General features: G+C 41.5%; 2 long non-coding RNA genes across 3 annotated transcripts in view; one reads left to right on the top strand and one right to left on the bottom strand.

Annotated features, from left to right (window-relative positions):
• Positions 1-16,355, bottom strand: part of LOC140895678 (uncharacterized) — a 62,046-nt gene extending 45,691 nt beyond the window's left edge. The window contains exons 1-3 of the long non-coding RNA XR_012154308.1: positions 16,273-16,355; positions 14,372-14,507; positions 13,026-13,112 (exon numbers count right to left, since the gene is read on the bottom strand). This is a non-coding gene — a long non-coding RNA (uncharacterized lncRNA). The remainder of the gene's footprint in view (positions 1-13,025; positions 13,113-14,371; positions 14,508-16,272) is intronic.
• Positions 15,337-19,212, top strand: part of LOC140895676 (uncharacterized) — an 87,571-nt gene continuing 83,695 nt past the window's right edge. For both annotated transcript variants that reach the window (XR_012154306.1, XR_012154305.1), the window contains exons 1-2: positions 15,337-15,692; positions 18,455-18,541. This is a non-coding gene — a long non-coding RNA (uncharacterized lncRNA). The remainder of the gene's footprint in view (positions 15,693-18,454; positions 18,542-19,212) is intronic.

The raw sequence follows: 19,212 nt of genomic DNA, 5'->3' as shown, positions 1-19,212 counted from the left end.
CTCCAGCACAATATGTGACTTTGTGAAGCTGCAGAAGCTAGGAAAGTATTTTAAAAAATAAAACCAGATTGTAAAAATAATTATAACCAAGTCCAAGAAGAAATTAGATTCATCCCTGCAAATGATGCACCAAAAAGGAGATTTTTTAATATTCTGATTTGATTATTTTGGAGCATAGCGAGTCTCATTTTTACAGGGTTCTGCTTACTGGACACCCGTTTGGGGATGTAATGAAGGGTTGACCAATTACACGTGTGGAAAGGGAATTTTAGTGATTAAGAAAATTGCAGGCTTCAAGAGTGAGTGAGAGAGAATGTAATTTCTCCCTTTCAAGACAGAGCTGTGGAAAATGTATGTGAATGAAACACATTGCTAGAGCCCATATGTAATATATAACACAGTCCACCAGGGGCTGAACTGAAACCAAGACTACTGTGCCTTAGGACCATTAGTTGGTCTTAAACCAGGTGTCAAAAAGGCAAATACTAATGTTTCACTTATTAGGTTATGCCAGCCATCTCCTTACCTTGTTGAAGTTTTTGCCTTTAAAACAAAACTTAGATCATAACACTAGGCTCAAACCATCACAGAGGAACTAAGAGAAGCAGTGCACTTTATCATTTTGGTCTCTGACCTAATAATGCTTTTCAGTTAAATTCAAGTGCTCACTGCCATTTCAATTCAAAGCTAAGGAAAGACCCTTAAGCTTAATTTTTCCCTGTAGAGTTGGTTTTTACTTTTTATGGTTAATTTATTTGGTATTAAACAGCAAATCCAAATCCAACCAAGATCAGCTGCTAAATTATATTTCTGTGCATTCCTGACCCAATGCAAAAATTATCAGGGGAAAATAAGATCTCTTTACAATACTGAAGGCTGTTTTGTGTCTTGACATACACTAATTTTCATTGGATCATATAACGTAAACAAGAACAGTTTGCTAGGCTAATAAATCCAGGATTCTGGTCAAGAAATAAATGTGGTGTCGGTAACCCTTTAGCCAGATAATAGGAAGGAGATTATGTGATTATTTTGTCCAAAAATTAGGCTTCTTGTTTCTAATTGGTGTCATATCCTGTCGAGAGCCTGTAGGGTTTAAATCACAGTCCACCATATTAGACAGAGAAGGAAGCGTTATAGTAAATCTTTTCATCCAGTGGTTGTTGGTTTTTATCTGTTGCCCTAATTTCTATTAAAATACTTCCCAAGAAAGATAACAGGAAACAGTAAACATGGCAACACCACAAAATAATTTTCTGATGCACTATTTCTGTCAGTGTTCAAAGAATAAGTTGTACAGGCTGGAAAGGAAACTGCTGTATCATTAAAACCCATGCAGGCTAAAACAGCCACCCTTTCACCCTTTTGTAAAATGACCCCCCTCTCCACCATATCTCATAAATCTTTCAAACTAGGCTAGAGCCATGTATTGATGCTGCTTCTTGCATTAATGGCTTGAAACTGTTGTGCATCACAGTGCTGCGTTCAAAGGGAATCAAGAGTATTTAAAAACAACTTCTGGTGTAGAATGCAATTATAACTGACAACCAGATGTCTGCCCTGTCTGGCACAACAAGCCTAGCAGAGATTGCAAATGGTCTTGAGACCACTGGATCTAAACAGTGCGTCTAAAGTGACTGATATACAGATAAACAACAATACCACAAATCACCGACACAAACTGAGGAGTTGCTAGTACTGATAAAGATTTTAGAAGTCAGGAAGCAGCTGACCCCTCCGCCCTCGCTCCTCTTACTTTTTACTGTGCCAAACCAAAGCATGTTAGTGAAAAAGGACCTAGCACATAAAGTCTGTTTATATATCCACTGCCAAAAGTTCATCTCAGGAGGAAGACCCCATGGGTAAGTGTTTAGATTACAAAGTCTAAATGGACTCTAGTGAGAAGTATTCAATACTCTGGTTAACTTACAAAGGTCTGGATAATTTGTGTCAATCTCTGTGCTGCATTTAGATTCCTTTCCAAATTAAGTATTATCTACTGGAAGCATTTAACAGTGCTTTTACATCATAAAATTAAAAGCAAACCCTCATCTAGCTGCGATCTGATTTGATCACTAGGAAAACCTATTTGTAGGTGGTACAGGTTTGATATGAAAGTGCACTTCCAATAGGAGTCCAAACCATTGGTTAAAAATGTCCTTTTCTTTACTCAACACCTACTTTAAATATCTTCTGTGTACAACACACTCACAATGCACAGAATCAATATGTGCCTACATATACATTAATACACAGAGAGCCATGAGAAGTTCCAACCAGACCCCGATTTGTGGGAGGGCAGAGCAGGAGAACTCATCTATCTTCATATTCTTTATCTACATATTTCTGTGGATTATTCTTTGTGGGTCTGTAATAGGCAGCAGGTTTAAAACAAACATAAGGAAGTACTTCTTCACAAAACAGTCAAAGTTTGGAACTTGTTGCCATGGGATGTTGTGAAGGCCAAAAGTATAACTGGATTCAAAAAAGAATTAGATAAGTTCATGGAAGATAGGTATTTCAATGACTGTTAGTAAGGCCATACCAAATTCATGGTCCGTTTTGGTAAATTTCATGGCCATTGCATTTTAAAAATCTTGAATTTCACGTTCTTACAAATCATGAATATGTATTTAAAATTATAAACATATAAAGCCCTTAAGTCAACATTTCTCAAATTGGGGATCATGACCCAAAAGTGGTCTCAAGATTAGCGGGGTGCGGTCACAGTATTGATACCCTCATGTCTGCTCTACCTGCAGAGCTGGGCAGCTGGAGAGCAGTGGCTGCTGGCCAGAACCCAGCTCTGAAGGCAGGGCAGAAGTGAGGGTGGCAATACCACAACCCCCCTACAATAGCAAGATTTCATGGGGGAAACCAGATTTCACAGTATGTGATGCGTTTTTCACGGTTGTGAATTTGGTAGGGCCCTAGCTATTAGCCAAGATGGTCAGGGATGCAACCCCATGCTCTGGGTGTTCCTAATCCTCCAACTGTCAAAAACTGACACTGGACGACAGGAGATGAATCACTCAAAATTGCTGTATTCTGTTAATTCCCCCTGAAGCATCTGTTGCTGGCCACTGTCAGAAGACAGGATACTGGGCTAGATGGACCATTGGTCTGATCCAGCATGGCCATTCTTATGTTCTTAATCCAAAGCCCATTAAAGTAAATGAAAAGACACCTTCCACTGATTTCCATCAGTGGATCAGTCCATAAATGTCTCCAATGACATTTTTGCAAGAGTGTGCTATCAAACTGACATACTTTTAAAGTATCAATATATTAGACAGTAGACAAAAATTTCAACACTCCTATTTTGAAATGGGGGATCATGAAAGGAGTATGAAGTAAACTAAAAATAAGCTACTATGTCTTCACAAGACCCTATAAATAGGTTTTTATTTTAATCTATTTTAAAGACACTCTTCTTCTTCAGATATTGCAATTATCTTTTTTTAATTATTTTATTTATAAAACATTTCTCTGCTGTGAAATCTCTTATTTTTGTAGTAGATTGCTGAGTTACAAATGTGAACTCCAAAGGATCTGAGAAGATCCTTCCCTTATATCCCAGAGAGGAAATACATTGCATCACTTTGTTACCACAAGTCTTCACTGTGTTGCAAAAGTATGTAATTAGAATGAAAGCTAAGGGACTCTATAATACTAAGATGGCATTAGTGATGGGAAAACTGCAATTTTGAAAGAGGCCCTATTCCAAATATGAAGCTTGAAAGATTTAGTGTCTTGAAACATCTTTTGGGTTGGTGCAATGTCACTGCAATAAAAAGTGACAGGTTTCAGAGTAGCAGCCGTGTTAGTCTGTATCCGCAAAAAGAAACGGAGGACTTGTGGCATCTTAGAGACTAACAAATTTATTTAAGCATAAGCTTTCGTGAGCTACAGCTCACTTCATCAGATGCATTCAGTGGAAAATACAGTGGGGAGATTTATATACACAGAGAACATGAAACAATGGGTGCTACCATACACACTGTAAGGAGAGTGATCAGGTAAGGTGAGCAATTACCAGCAGGAGAGCGGGGGTGAGGGGGAGCGGAACCTTTTGTAGTGATAATCAAGGTGGGCCATTTCCAGCAGTTGACAACGTGTGGGGAAGGGGGGGTAAACATGGGGAAATAGTTTTACTTTGTGTAATGACCCATCCACTCCCAGTCTTTATTCAAGCCTAAGTTAATTGTATCCAGTTTGCAAATTAATTCCAATTCAGCAGTCTCTTGTTGGAGTCTGTTTTTGAAGGATTTTGGTGAAGTATTGGCACTTTTAGGTCTGTAATCAAGTGACCAAAGAGATTGAAGTGTTCTCCAACTGGTTTTTGAATGTTATAATTCGTGACGTCTGATTTGTGTCCATTTATTCTTTTACGTAGAGACTGTCCCATTTGGCCAATGTACATGGCAGAGGGGAATTGCTGGCACATGATGGCATATATCACATTGGTAGATTTGCAGGTGAACGAGCCTCTGATAGTGTGGCTGATATGATTAGGCCCTATGACGGTGTCCCCTAAATAGATATGTGGACACAGTTGGCAACGGGTTTTGTTGCAAGAATAGGTTCCTGGGTTAGTGGTTCTGTTGTGTGGTTGCTGGTGAGTATTTGCTTCAGGTTGGGGGGCTGTCTGTAGGCAAGGACTGGCCTGTCTCCCAAGATCTGTGAGAGTGATGGGTCATCCCTCAGGATAGGTTGTAGATCCTTGATGATGCATTGGAGAGGTTTTAGTTTGGGGCAGAAGGTGATGGCTAGTGGCGTTCTGTTATTTTGTTTGTTGGGCCTCTCCTGTAGTAGGTAACTTCTGGGTACTCTTCTGGCTCTGTCAATCTGTTTCTTCACTTCAGCAGATGGGTATTGTAGTTGTAAGAACGCTTGATAGAAATCTTGTAGGTGTTTGTCTCTGTCTAAGAGGTTGGAGCAAATGCGGTTGTATCGTAGAGCTTGGCTGTAGACAATGGGTCGTGTGGTGTGGTCTGGATGAAAGCTGGAGGCATGTAGGTAGGCATAGCGGTCAGTAGGTTTCCAGTATAGGGTGGTGTTCATATGACCATCGCTTATTAGCATCGTAGTGTCCAGGAAGTGGATCTCTTGTGTGGACTGGTCCAGGCTGAGGTTGATGGTGGGATGGAAATTGTTGAAATCATGGTGGAATTCCTCAAGGGCTTCTTTTCCATGGGTCCAGATGATGAAGAAGTCATCAATGTAGTGCAAGTAGAGTAGGGGCATTAGGGGACAAGAGCTGTTCGAAGTCAGCCATAAAAATGTTGGCATACTGTGGGGCCATGCGGGTACCCATAGCAGTGCCGCTGATGGACTACAAGCTGTCAGGAACAGTATCCCTGGTAATGTCACAGCAAACCTGGTGGCTGAACTTTGTGACTTTGTCCTCACCCATAACTATTTCACATTTGGGGACAATGTATACCTTCAAATCAGCGGCACTGCTATGGGTACCCGCATGGCACCCCCTAACACACTGTTCCTCAGACGTTCTTGTCAACTGCTGGAAATGGCCCACCTTGATTATCACTCCAAAAGGTTCCACCCCCACCTCCCGCTCTCCTACTGGTAATAGCTCACCTTACCTCATCACTCTTCTTACAGTGTGAATGGTAACATCCATTGTTTCATGTTCTCTGTGTATATAAATCTCCCCACTGTATTTTCCACTGAATGCATCTGATGAAGTGCACTGTAGCTCACAAAAGCTTATGCTCAAATAAATTTGTTAGTCTCTAAGGTGCCACAAGTACTCCTCTTCATTTTACTGTAATAAAAAGAATGTCACCTAAATCACAGCAACATGATGTGCAAACTTGTCCTGTTGGACAAATTGCTCAAGGTGTTATTCAGAGGAGAACTGATATAGCTAGTCTAAGAACCAGCCCAAACTTTTGCTCACTCTTTGAAGCAAACTTTTTAAAATGAGTTGAAAATGAGTGGTTAAGGACCCTTCCCATAAAGGAAGACCTAAGATGGCCTCTCTTCTCTGTGCTTATTTTTCTTGACCCTCAAGTTTGGCCTCCACTCCTGAGAGCCTTTCTGCAAACCCCTAGCAAGCCCAATCAGTCTGTCCTTTGTCTTTTGGGGTTCTAGAGCAGTACCCAGTCCCTCTCAGAATCTCTCCTCTGGGCCCACACTGCTGCTAACTCATCTGCTATGGGATACAACATGAACAAAATGGATTGCTTAGCCCCCACAGAATGGAGAACTTAGATTAAGCAGCAGTGGAGAATAGTAGAAAGACTAACAAAGCCTCAACCTAAGAGAGGGGAATGAAATCATGGCCTTGAATGTCTTCTCCTCAGAAAGAAACTGCTGTGAGGGTGGGGGTATGGTGGGAGAGAGAACTAAAAGCCATGCCTCTCTAAGAGAAGGTGAAAAGTACAGACCACTGATTTCCCTCAACAAGAAAAGGAGCTGCCAGGAGGTTGGGTATGAAAGGAGAAAAGAGAAGAGAATAGCTGGAAAGTAAAGGTTTCAGCCTTCCTCTCAAAGACAGAGGTAGGGTGACCAGACAGCAAGTGTGAAAAATCAGGACAGGAGGTCGGGGGTAATAGGAGCCTATATAAGAAGACCAAAAAATCGGGACTGTCCCTATAAAATCAGGACAACTGATCACCCAAGATAGAGGCCTCCGGGCAGTCCCACCGAAGGAGAGAAGTGGAGCCTAGTGAGGATTGCTCTCGATGGCCAGCATCAAAATCTGGGTAATAATTCAGCTAAGCTTTAAGTAAGCTTCCAGAAGCTTCTTTGAACCAAACTAACCTATCAAGTTGTGCTGGGTTTTGCTCCTCACTACCTATTATTCCTTCATCAGGTTTATCTTTATGCTGGGACTTCTGTTTGTCACCAGAACCCTAAAAACTTCCTTTTGATCTGGTGCATTTTGTATTTACCTATTAGCTTTAAAAATTATTATTATAATTACTATGCAGTATTATGCATAGGTACGTTTCTTTCTGAGACCTTTTTTGTTGACATTACAGAATTTTAAACAAAATCTGTTGTCAGTGTAACGTCATACTGATAATGTTATATCAATCATAACTGGCCTGTTTAGGATGGTAATCATTAAGAAAGGGATAGATAATAAGACAGAAAATATCATATTGCCTCTATATAAATCCATGGTATGCCCACATCTTGAATACTGTGTGCAGATGTGGTCACCCCATCTCAAAAAAGATATATTGGAATTGGAAAATGTTCAGAAAAGGGCAACAAAAATTATTAGGGGTATGGAACAGCTTTCATATGAGGAGAGATTAATAAAATTGGGACTTTTCAGCTTGGAAAAGGGACGAATAAGGGGGGATATGATAGAGGTCTATCAAATCATGACTGGTGTGGAGAAAGTAAATAAGGAAGTTTTATTTACTCCTCATAACACAGGAACTAGGAGTCACCAAATGTAATTAATAGGCAGCAGGTTTAAAACAAACGAAAGGAAGTATTTGTTCACGCAACACACAGTCAACCTGTGGAACTCTTTGCCAGAGGATGTTGTGAAGGCCAAGACTATAACAGGTTCAAAACAAGAACTAGATAAATTAATGGAGGATAGGTCCATCAATGGCGTATGTCTGAGACCAAGTCTGTTGACAGGTAGTGTGGTCTGACAGAATGTGGCATGTTGTGGACCACTCCAGCGTACAACATTCAGCCCCTAAGCAAGCTGGATAAGAGAGATGCATTCACAAAGCATGAGTTAAAGTTGCCTTCAGCTTTAAATTGCTCATATTCCCAATAAACAGACCAAAGACCGCCTTTACCAATAAATGGGGACACAGGAAAGACGGGCTGTCTGTCAGACAAATTTGCTTCTGCATGAGATTCATTCAGGCAGAAACCAGAGAAAGGGAATAAACTCTTTACATAAAGGAGAGGGGAAATTAAAATTTAAAAAATGAAGAAAGTTAAGAAAGTTAAGAATAGATGGAAGAAAGAAAAGGAAAGACAATAAATAGAAAAAAGAAGGAGAGGCAATATGGTGTCATGGAAATAGTGACCTTGCAAAGCAGCATTTGATTCCTTGCATCAGTCCCCCCTACTGTGATGTTATTGACTTGAACTGGGACCATATAGATCATTGTTGCAACCAAGGTCTTTTAGTGGCACCAAATCTTATATAAAGGGGGTCAAATGAGGTGTCTAAGACAAAATTATGGTTATGATTATGCTATCTGTATATGTGTATCATTTTTATAGTTGAAGTTATGAATATTGGCTCTATACTGTCTGTAGTTCAAACTTATGCTATGCTTCTGGGTGATACCCCAGACAAGTTGGTGTCAGCTCTGTCTAGCTTGCTTGATGGCCCATTAAGGACCATCAGCCATATAATTGACCCATTGAGAGAAGGCAGACATTCCTTGGGACTCAGCAAAGTATGCAGGGACATGCCTATGGACAGAACTCAGAGGTTTTTCCAGACCATGTGATGGACAGCTTCTGTCTGGAACAAAGAAAGAAAGACTACATGGCAAGAGAATATAAAAAGCTGCTGCAGCTCCTCCATCTGGTCTTCAATCCTGCTTCATACCTCTGGAGGAACTTGGCTACACTGAAGCTTTGAACCAAGGACTGAAAGACCCATCCCAGCTGTGGATGTACTCCTGAGACTTGATTTGAACCTGCAGTTTATTCTATCCCTGCTGCAAGCCTGAACCAAGAACTTTGCCATTACTGTATGTAATTGATTCCATTTACCCAATTCTAACTCTCATCTATATTTCTTTCCTTTTATGAATAAACCTTTAAATTTGGGATTCTAAAGGATTGGCAACAGCGTGATTTGTGGGTAAGATCTGATTTGTATATTGACCTGGGTCTGGGGCTTTGGGATCGAGAGAACCTTTTTTCTTTTACTGGGGTATTGGTTTTCATAACCATTTGTCCCCATACGAGCGGCACTGGTGGTGATACTGGGAAACTGGAGTGTCTAAGGGAATTGCTTGGGTGACTTGTGGTTAGCCAGTGGAGTAAAACCAAAGTCTTCTCTGTTTGGCTGGCTTGGTTTGCCTCGGTGCACACAGAAACCCCAGCCTTGGGCTGTAACTGCCCTGCTTGAAGCAATTTGTCCTGAATTGGCACTCTCAGTTGGGTCCCACCAGAACCAGCCTCGTTACACCTACCCTCTGTTATCTTGAGCTGATAAGTTAATGAAAGCGAGAGCCCAGAATCAGGGGGAGACTAAACCCCAGGCAGACAGAATGCATTCGCAGGCCGATGGAAAGAATTGAAGTGAAGTTCAGAGAATTCAGAGCCAGTGATTGCAGCAAAGCCCCTAGTGATCCCAGGCGCAGTTTGGGGATTTTGCTGGCTGGGAGCTGAGCTCTAGGATTTAGGGCTGACCATGAGGTGGGATTTGATTGGCACAAAGAATAACCTTTTCTATGTCTGGAGAGACCAAACTGCCCCTCTTGGGCAGCGTGGAACAAGTTCCACAGGAGGCTTTTCTCACGGCAACATCTGCTCTGGGGGAGGCAGGTTCACTCTGCCTGAGACAGCTCACAGGGACTAAAGGAATCTGGCCCCCCCCCCCCCAGGAGTGTCCTCTTGCCTGGGCAAGGTGAGGGCAGAAGTTAGTCATGGGGGCAGGTTCAGCAAAGTCCCAAGGAATCGTCCAGCTAGACAAGCCAGTTTCCCACTCCTTGGAGAGGGATTTTGATCAGTTAACGTTTCAGTGGCCAAAGGCTCAAAGATCTGTTGACAAATGGTTTTTCCTGCATTACCCTCGCCCAGGGAGTGGCACCTGCCCTGGTCACTAATGGTTTTTACTAAGCAGAAGATCAAAACTTTTCCCCCTAGGGGCAGTTGTATCTTCCTCTTGTCCAGCCTCCCCTTCCCCCTATATCTGGCTTTTCACCTCCTTCCTCCCTGCCACCAAAGAATCTAAGATGAGCCCCAGTTTCGTGCTAAGCATTTATTCTGCCACCAGAAGCTCTAGTCAAACCCCTCTCCTCATTCACAGACTTTCAGCCCAAGAAACCCCGACTGCACTTCCTTCCGAGGACATGCCAAGTGAGACGTAATGACATTGACTTGGTGTGCAGCAGAATCTAGTAAGAAGAACATGAAATGGATTTTATTAACACTATTGAGCTGCTTGTGAATGATTTTGTGACTATGCAAATTGGCAATTTCTTTCTCTAAATATCACTGTAATTGGCAGTGAAAGTTGCTACTTGCTAGATTTGTCATTGGTCGCTTTGACACTTATTTCCGCATTAGGGAAATCAACAAGTTGCTAAATCTAGTGACAAAATTGCTAAATTTGGCAACACTGGTAATGATAGCTTGCTATAGAAGATGGCACCCCTTGCATCACATCGGGAGAAGGGATGGTCTAGTGGTTAGGAGACTAGCCTGGGATCTGGGTTCAATTTCCTAATCCACCATATACTTCTCATGTGACCTTTGACAAGTCCCACCTTGTCTCTCTAATATCCTGGGGCCGACATAGCTACAACTACACTGCATACTTAGACAAGTCACTTAGTCTCTCTGGGCCAGATTATTATAGGTATTTAGGTATCTAAAGAAGCGGAGAGACTCCTAGTGGGATTTTCAAAAGCCGCTCAGTGTCTAAGTGCCATTGATTTCAATGGAATCTGGCACTCAGTGCCCCAGTTTTCCCTCTGAAAATGAGAGTAATAGGACTTATCTGTCTCACAGGGCTTGTGTGTTAAAGATTGGGAGGTGCTTACATATTATGGTAATGGAGGTTATGTTAATTACCTTAAATAGCATTGTCCCTTTGTGATCGCTTTCTCTTCAGCCAATGGACACTTTGCCTTAATAATACAGCGAGTTCCTGCACTGATACTGTTCCTTTGTTCTCCCAGGAGCTGTCATAAATGAAAGGACTTCACAGCAGTTCTGATATTGCCCTTCATCTGTACTTATTAGGCATGTACATTGACTTTTCACACAGGACTCTGTGAGCATGGGGGTTAGTGTGTGTGTGTGTGGGAATAAAGTATTATGGCAGTCCCGAATTCCTACCTGATCAGCTGTCTGAACAATACAATTTGGTAGAACTTCTCAATATAAGGTAGAATAAAGTTCTCAAATTACCCTTATTTTGCTGTAATTGTTTTCATTTTCTGGAGCAAAGGATTGCCTCTCTGGACCCCTCTAATGATACTGAGCAGTGTGCTTCCAAGGTGGTCTTATTAGATTCTGTATCCACTACTTTATCTACTACTTCATCCCTTTATCTGCTACTACTGTTACCATAAAAAGAGTAGCCTCCACAAGGTAGCAAGAAACAGACCGTAAATGGACAATACCTTTTTGTTGAAAACAAGTAATGGGCTATGTATAGTACAAATATAGGAAAGAAACATGGGACCAGGCTTGAAGTAATTAACGAGAGAAACTGATCTGAGAACGACCACTTGTCTTAAGTATATACAGAAATACTCAACTCAAGCTATGTCAAATTATAGTTGATAACCATGTGCCTAAGCCCAGAGATAAATCCCAACTCCTCTTTTGAGAATTAGAGATGCTCTCCCTTTCTGCCCTCTGCGTTCAAACCCATAGCCTGAGCTGCTGTCAGCTATCTCAGAGGGATAACTGAGTCTTCAAACTAGGTCCACCCATCAGATGAGCCTGGGGTTTGCTTCCACCCTCCCCTCCAAACTGGGGGTACAGAAGAAAATCCAAGGAACTAGGGAAGTATTATGTTAGATAGATGCTCCACTGATTAAACAGTCGATAGCTAGTTTTCCACCCAGTTTTTCTTATCTCACTTTCCTCTCAGGAAAACCTTTATATGATACACCCTGTAAGGGTTCTTTAGCAACTGGCATGCAGCTAGCACAATGTTCAGTGGCATATGCACATTAAATTACACAGCTAGAACTTCCACTACCTTGTTATAACATTTTTAGTGCATATTATCATCATTTGCATGAATTTTTGCCCTAGTGTATCTGTCTCCAGCATATCTATGTAATTGGTGTTGTGGGTTTATCATCATTCCCACATTCTGCATTTTCAAAGAGCCAGTTGTGATTTAGCCACACAATTCACATTTCAATCAATAGGAGTTTTGTGGCTAAATCCCAAGCAATTCTTGTAAACTGTGTTATCTTCTTTAATCAGAGGTTTCTGGATTGATTTTCTTTGCTTATGGTTTTTGCAGTTGTTTAAAAAAGAAGCAGACATGGTGTAACGTGTGTGTGTGTGTGTGTGTGTGTGTATATATATATATATAAACATGTATACACACACACTCTATTATTATTTAGTCCATTACATCAGTCCATAGCATAATACAGTACGGAATAATGTCGGTTGATATTATGACACCTTGATAATGTTAAAGAAATGCATATTAACAATTGTAACTAATAATTGCAAGTCAATGGCAAACCTCTCCACGTCTTCTGTGGGACCAAAAATTGGCCCATTATAGTTATTAATATGTATCACTCTATGACCACCATAATGCCAATTGTCCCCATGATGTACTATGGGCGTAGAGTTTGCAGTTTTATCCTGAGTTCAGTGGGACCAGGATTTCCTGCTCTATTAAAAAAACAACAACTGTAGAGTCAAAAATGTGGAAATATATTCACATATAGTGGCCAAGAATATACACCAGGCTAACAGCTTGCAAAATGTAAAGCAACAAATATTGTCTCAGACCTACACTGCAGATGTCTTCTGCAGCACGTTCTCCATTCACTCAGTGCAGGGCACTACCACTGACATCAATGGGGGGTTCATGTGCAGAATATCTTGTTGAACTGACTTTACCAGCATTGACACTGATAGTGGTGGTGAGAGACCATTCATTAGACTGGTATTTGTCCTAGCAGAGTACAAAGCTTTCTGGAGGTTCAACCGTCATGCTGCTGTCTGGGAGTTTTTCTGCTGAAGTTACCCCTTTCCAGCTATAGCAATGAAATCAGCACTTCAAAGTTCTGCTCACCCATTTTACCCTCACCTGAGCACCACTCCAGCCACACAGTCACTGTATCGCTTACCCTCCATTTCTTCACTCTCTCTGGCAGTGGGACTCCACACTTGCTTCCTCAGTCCTCTTTGGGGGTTTCAGAAGAAAATCCAAGGCACTAGGGAAGTGTTAAATTAGTTAGATGCTTCATTGATTAAATAATTTGTAGCTAGTTTTCATATTTACACTCAACGAGTCTCTCTCTCTCTCTCAGTGAGTGAAAATGCTTCTCTTGCAAGATTAACTATTTCCAGTCCATCATGCCTTTCTGCACATCATTTCATTCTACAGATTTCCAATTTGATGGTTATTAAAGGTTTAAAAAGTTTAATTTGACCTTGGACCTGTAAACATATGATTAACAGTTGATGATATTGTTCTGGGATAACTGAACGTCTGTCTTCAAGCAAATCTGTATTAAAGGATTTGTTTTACTTACACTGGGCCAGATTCTGATGCTCTTCCTAACACTGAGTAGTACCGTAACTCCTTCAGAAGCCCCATTGATTTCAAAAGCACTGCCCCAGGAGTTAGGTGCCACTCAATATGAACAAAGGTATCAGAATGTGTCCCACTGTTATTGGGGCAGGAAAGTCCTTTGTTCTTAAGATTGTGCTGATTTGGAAGATAAACAGTTTGAACAATTTCCCACTCCTTATGTCTTTTGCAAAGTACATGTAAATTCTTACAATATGCTTTAAACCCAAATTAACTACTGCATTTTTCTTTTAAAACATCCCTTTTGGCAGAATCATGGGCACCCTTGCAGTATCACACAAGTGTATGTGTTAGAGGCAAAACAAGCACTGTACATTTGAATATGGAAATATATTTTAGTTCTAGGTTTCAAGGGGCTATTTTAAACCACAGTGAATAAAACAATTATTTTTAAAATGATGGACAGCCCCTTGCTGGTGTCCCTCTGAAGCTAAAACTTTAGAACTGTGTGCGTTAGCGAGACAACGCTGGCATTTAAAAAGTGTATCTTGTATCATCGGTCTCTTTTATCTTTTTTGGCATGCTCTTTAGGAAACAGCAGAGAAAGAAAAATATGAAATTGAACACAGCAAATTTAATTATAAAACAAAACCACCCACCTTGCTTTCAGGGTCAGGAAGTATAATCGCCTCCTTTTGACGCAAGAATGAGTTTAACGACATATGTTAAATGAACAATTATTTAAAATAAAAGGAAATGACCTTAAAAACAGCTGCAGTATCTCAGGCTATAGCACAGAGAGCACTGCAGAAAAACAGACCATTGTGGAACTCAGGCATATACACAATCAGAGTTCCCCAGTAACTGTACCCTTTCAAAAACAAAAACCAATTGCTTCAGAGAATACTGTAATACACCTTGTTCTGTATTTGATCTCACCAATATAGTCTCTCTCCTTTTGCTGCTGGAGCAGATCAAAAGTCACTGGTGGCTGCCAAATGGTGCTATAAAAGTCTATTTTTCAATAAACGGTGTTTTACTGAAGGTTGCAAGCACTTCAGCATTAAATGCACACCTAAGAAGAATAAAAAGAAAATAGCATATTGCAACAGAATAAATTCATTTTTATTGAAACAGCCAGCAGTCACATGACCAAGCATCTAGCCTTTAGGATAGCAACAGAACTAGCTTGAAATGGTAAAGGAATTAACCAGTCTGCCTCCTCCTTCCACTAAGCTTTTCAGCCTGTCGACGGGTTGCATGTCCATATCCTTCACAGCGCATCTGTAGAGCTATTAAACTGGATAATCCCTCTGGCCTTTGATACATTTCTGGACATGATTATTTCATTACTCGCAGTATATCAGTAGGATCATAATAAAAAGGACTTCTGACAACCTGCCAAGAGTTTTGTGGCCTTGTAAACACAAAAGTGCTCTAATAAAATTTTATTAAGTGTTAAAAAGTCATAAAAAGTGAAATAACATAAACTACAAAATTTACTGTCCTCAGCAAATGCTGAAAATATCGTCCATAGTAAAATTAAATTAGCATGTAATAGCCAGAGAAGCAGTGTGGAGTGGGTTTAAAAGAGGATCCAGGACAAAAAAATTGCACTGGAACTGGGTCCTGGGGATTGAGTTTATGGAGATCCTTTCTTTTTATTGGAGGGAAGGTAGAGAGGAATGAATATGCAGATTATGGACAGGGGCGTTCTAAGGTCATTTGTGTCCTGTAGGTTGTTGATACTTCTTTTTTTGGGGGGGAAGGGGTGGGGAGGGGGTTATATTGAAGCTGTAATAGGGGACGGGAGGAGGGAAGCGAGTCATGGGTGCGGCTGTTGTCCACTAGGGAGCGCTGTGAGACTAGAAATCCCTCTGCCGTACCTAGGGAGGGGATGGGGGACCTAACAGGAATAACCCTACAGCTCAGTAGGAATGTTCACCCCCCACTGTAGAAATTATATTCACATTTTTGGCGTTTTCTTACAAATAAAAAAAATGGAGTGAAGAAAACAATGCTGCGGAGTTGAGCTGCCCCAGACTTTCTCACGGGGAAGGGAGAGAAGGGGCTGGCTCCTTTGGCTGCATTGTCCGTGCCTTTCTCCTGCGACTTTCCGTCCTGCAGCCCCGGGGGGACGAGATGTCCCCGAGCCCTGTTTCTGGTGGGGGGAGGCATCAGCCTTAGGCGCTGTGCTTTCCGCTAGCTGTCCTAACATTGCAGCGTAAATGCCACCAGGGGCCAGAGCGTGTGGACCCAAGTAAGTTGACTCTTTTGCTTGCATTTGATGCCCTCTAGGCAATGCCCCGCCACGCACTCGGGGCAGGGGTGGCTCGGCTGGTGTTTGTAAGAGCGGACTGGGGGTCACGGAAATAACCCAGCCGTTCAGGGAAATCCACCCACTGCCCCGCTCCCAAACGCTGCAGGCGGGAGGTGCAACGCGAGCCACAACCTCCCCACGGCCCGGCCCAGGGAGCGGCCGCGCGGGCGGCGCTGCCAGCAGGCGCAGGGCCGCCGCGGCTGGGGCTTGAGGGCCAGGTTCTCGCAGACCTGCCAGGGCTTAAGGCCCCCGAGGCTGGGCGGCGCTGCGGGATGCGTGAGGCTGGAGCTGGGCTGCGCTGCAGGCCTGAGGCTGCCTGAACCCAGCCCGCTGCGGCTGCCCCCAGGCCTCCGAGCGGCCCAGCAGCATCAGTTCTGGCTCCGGCCCCACGTCGCTCAGAAAGGACCCTTCGGCAACCCGCAAGCAACGTGTCCCGCCCACCCGAGCCCTGTGCCATGGCTCCAGCAACCCCTGCCCCGGGCCACGGGGGGAGAGGTCTGCGGAGCACCTCCGAACGGACCTGGGCGTTCCGGGGTCACCTAAATCGCCTCGGGAGGCCCTCTGAGTGCCGATTGCAAATGCCCGGCTGCCCTGGAGAAGGGGGGAAACAATCTGTTGTATATTGGTTGATTTAGGAGTCAACAGTGCTCTGCTGAGCGGGATTGAAGCAAACAGGAAGTAAATGAGCAGGCAGTGCCAGGGGGTCGTGCCATCGCCCTCAGGATTTCCTTCGCTTTTTTGGCTGCACTACGATTTACCTGAATGTTGCCAGAAAGGAAGTAAACGTGTTCCCGTCACATGTAGACACTCCCCAGAGTGCTGGCTGCCCCAAAGAGAGGGAATTTTATACTGATTCATGGACAGGACATTTTTTTAAAAGTTTCGTTTTGTTTCAGATGAAAAGGATAGTTGGCTTTCAGGTGGCAAGGCTGGAGGCCAAGCAGAGCAAGATACTGTCTAAGCCTGTTTTGTCTTTGTGCTGAATACATGCTGAACGTGTGTTGAATACCTGCTGTAAAACTAAATCAGAAGTGCAGCTAAACATAGCTGTTTTGTGGAAATATTTGTAGGCAAACCAAAAAAAAAAAAAGTTTTAAGATACATATTCTACACAGACAGCTAACCAAGGCCTTTGTCCTTATTAAGCAAACTCCACATAAAGTTGCTTTTAGGAGTGATTTGAGCAATTGTGTAAGCAATTAGTATTTTAGCAACAGAGGATAGAGTTTTAAATAAAAACAAATGGGTTTATATGCTATTATTTTGAGCCATAGGAAACAGGAGCTAATGAATGAGTAGGCACAGTCTTACAATACTGCTTGCTTTACACTGAATGCTATAAATTGCTAGGTTCCAAAATATGTATTTTAGCTTGTATATGATATTGGCTAGAACCATGTGCATATGTAGAACCTACAAGCATAAAATAAATATTCACCACTATGTTTGAAGGCTATAGCAGTAGTTTAAAAAATCCTTATTTTTGTCCCTTTTGGAATTAGAAGTATGAGGTTATTATTGTGTGATCAATATTTAGTTATATTAGCAAATTACAGAAAATGCATTTTTATGCAGACGATGTATTTAATCAATAACAAAAGTCTTCACACTTATCTGACATTTTATTTTTGAAATATCTAATATTTAATATTAACACCTAATTGGCAACACTCACAGAATATTGTACAGAACACGTTTTGGGAGATAATTCTGCGTTTTTTAAAAGGAAGGTTAAGAAAATTACCACATCATATGGTCTCTTAATTTAAGAAATCTGTGATCAAATATATCTTCTGCATAAAGTGCATATTTTAAATGTGAAATCAAAACATTAGTTATTTTTATGTACTACTTAGGGGCATTTTTAAAATTCTGTCACAAAATATCATTTAAGGACTATAAAAATATTGCAGTGCAGCAGAAAAATAGTACAGTCAAGGCTTTGAACTTAATATATGACTAAAAAGTTACTGAAGCATTATAGAATGCTTTATATATATGTGAATAATGTGTACATATACAGTATGTGTATAGCTTTGAGAGAGTTTTTAAATGAAATGAAGAGGTGTTAGCATTTGTATTACTGGAAGAATCAGCATGATCATTAAAATGTTGGAGCATTTACCTTATTGCTCTGATTTTTTAAACACCCTTGAAAAAATTGCTTTGGACTTTGACATGGAGATGTATACATAATTGTTCCTTTTAAATATATATTTTAAAACATCTCATTATATCAGCTAACATAATGTTTGTGGTTATTTTGCTTTGCATTCTTTCAAAGGACCTGATTCTGCCCAAATATATATGCAATTAAAACCTCAGTCATGCAAGTAATCCCACTTACTTCAGTGGGACTGCTGATCTGAGTAAATGGGTTACTGGATCAGTGTTTATATTATTTGAAAAACACTTTCTTTAGACTCGGCATTGTATTTCTACTGGGAACTTTGAACATGTAGCTTTGTGGGTGCAAAGGATTTTCCAAACTGGCTTCATGGGATGTAACATTGGAAAACTACCAAAGATATGCAAATGGAATCTTAAAATAGGAATTGTACGTTTAAATGAGCGTAATAAAAACACAAATGATCCAGGGCCTGATCTTGAGAGGTGATAAGTATCTGCAACTCCTATTTAAAATTCTTTCAGTTCAATCCTGTTAGTTTTAAAACACGAATAATTTTTTATTTGTTTTATAGCGTGCCAAAGTGTGCAAGGCACTTCACATGAGACTTCGTCCCTGCCTGAGACAGTTTACAGTCTGAATTTCGGGCATGACACAAGAGGTGAGGAAGACAAACATAATAAGGGGAGTGGACAATGGTCACAACAGGCAGTTATGGATCAAATCCTATGCTCAGAAACTGAAAGTTGCTTCTTTTGCTGGGTTTCTTTAGATACTTAAAGAATTTTAAACAACCCACTACCCCATACTGTCCCAGTTCTCTGATTTAGGGTTGCCAGGTGCCCAGTTTTCAACCAGCCACCTGGTCGAAAAGGGACGCTCTCCCCAGCCCTCCCCAGGTGAAAATGAGAACGTGAGTGAGGGTGGGGGAGTGTGAGTGATGCGGGGGGGGGGGGGGGGATGGAGTGAGCGGGGTGGGGCCTTGGAGAATGAGCAGGGCAAGGGTTTTTGGTTTTGTTCAGTCAGAAAGTTGGCAACCCTACTTACACATACCTAAGTCTTTCTGAATTAACCATTGGCTTCAAATCTTTTCAAAACACTGTATTACAGAAACAGATCATGGGTGAAATATTGGCCCCATTGAAATCAATGGCAAAACTCCACTGACTTCAGTGGGGCCAGGATTTCACTCATTCTATACTAATACTTTACATCAAACATATGAAAGAAATTTTAAATTGTCTTTAAAAGAACTGAAATTAGCTGTTTTCAAAACTATTCTAATTGGTTGCTAACTATTTTTCTGCTGGTAATAACACAGGTAACATATAA

This window comes from Lepidochelys kempii, chromosome 11, assembly GCF_965140265.1.
Source record: "Lepidochelys kempii isolate rLepKem1 chromosome 11, rLepKem1.hap2, whole genome shotgun sequence".
Taxonomy (NCBI): Eukaryota; Metazoa; Chordata; order Testudines; family Cheloniidae; genus Lepidochelys; species Lepidochelys kempii.
The sequence above is the reverse complement of the archived record's forward strand: the minus strand, read 5'-3'. Positions and strand labels throughout refer to the sequence as shown.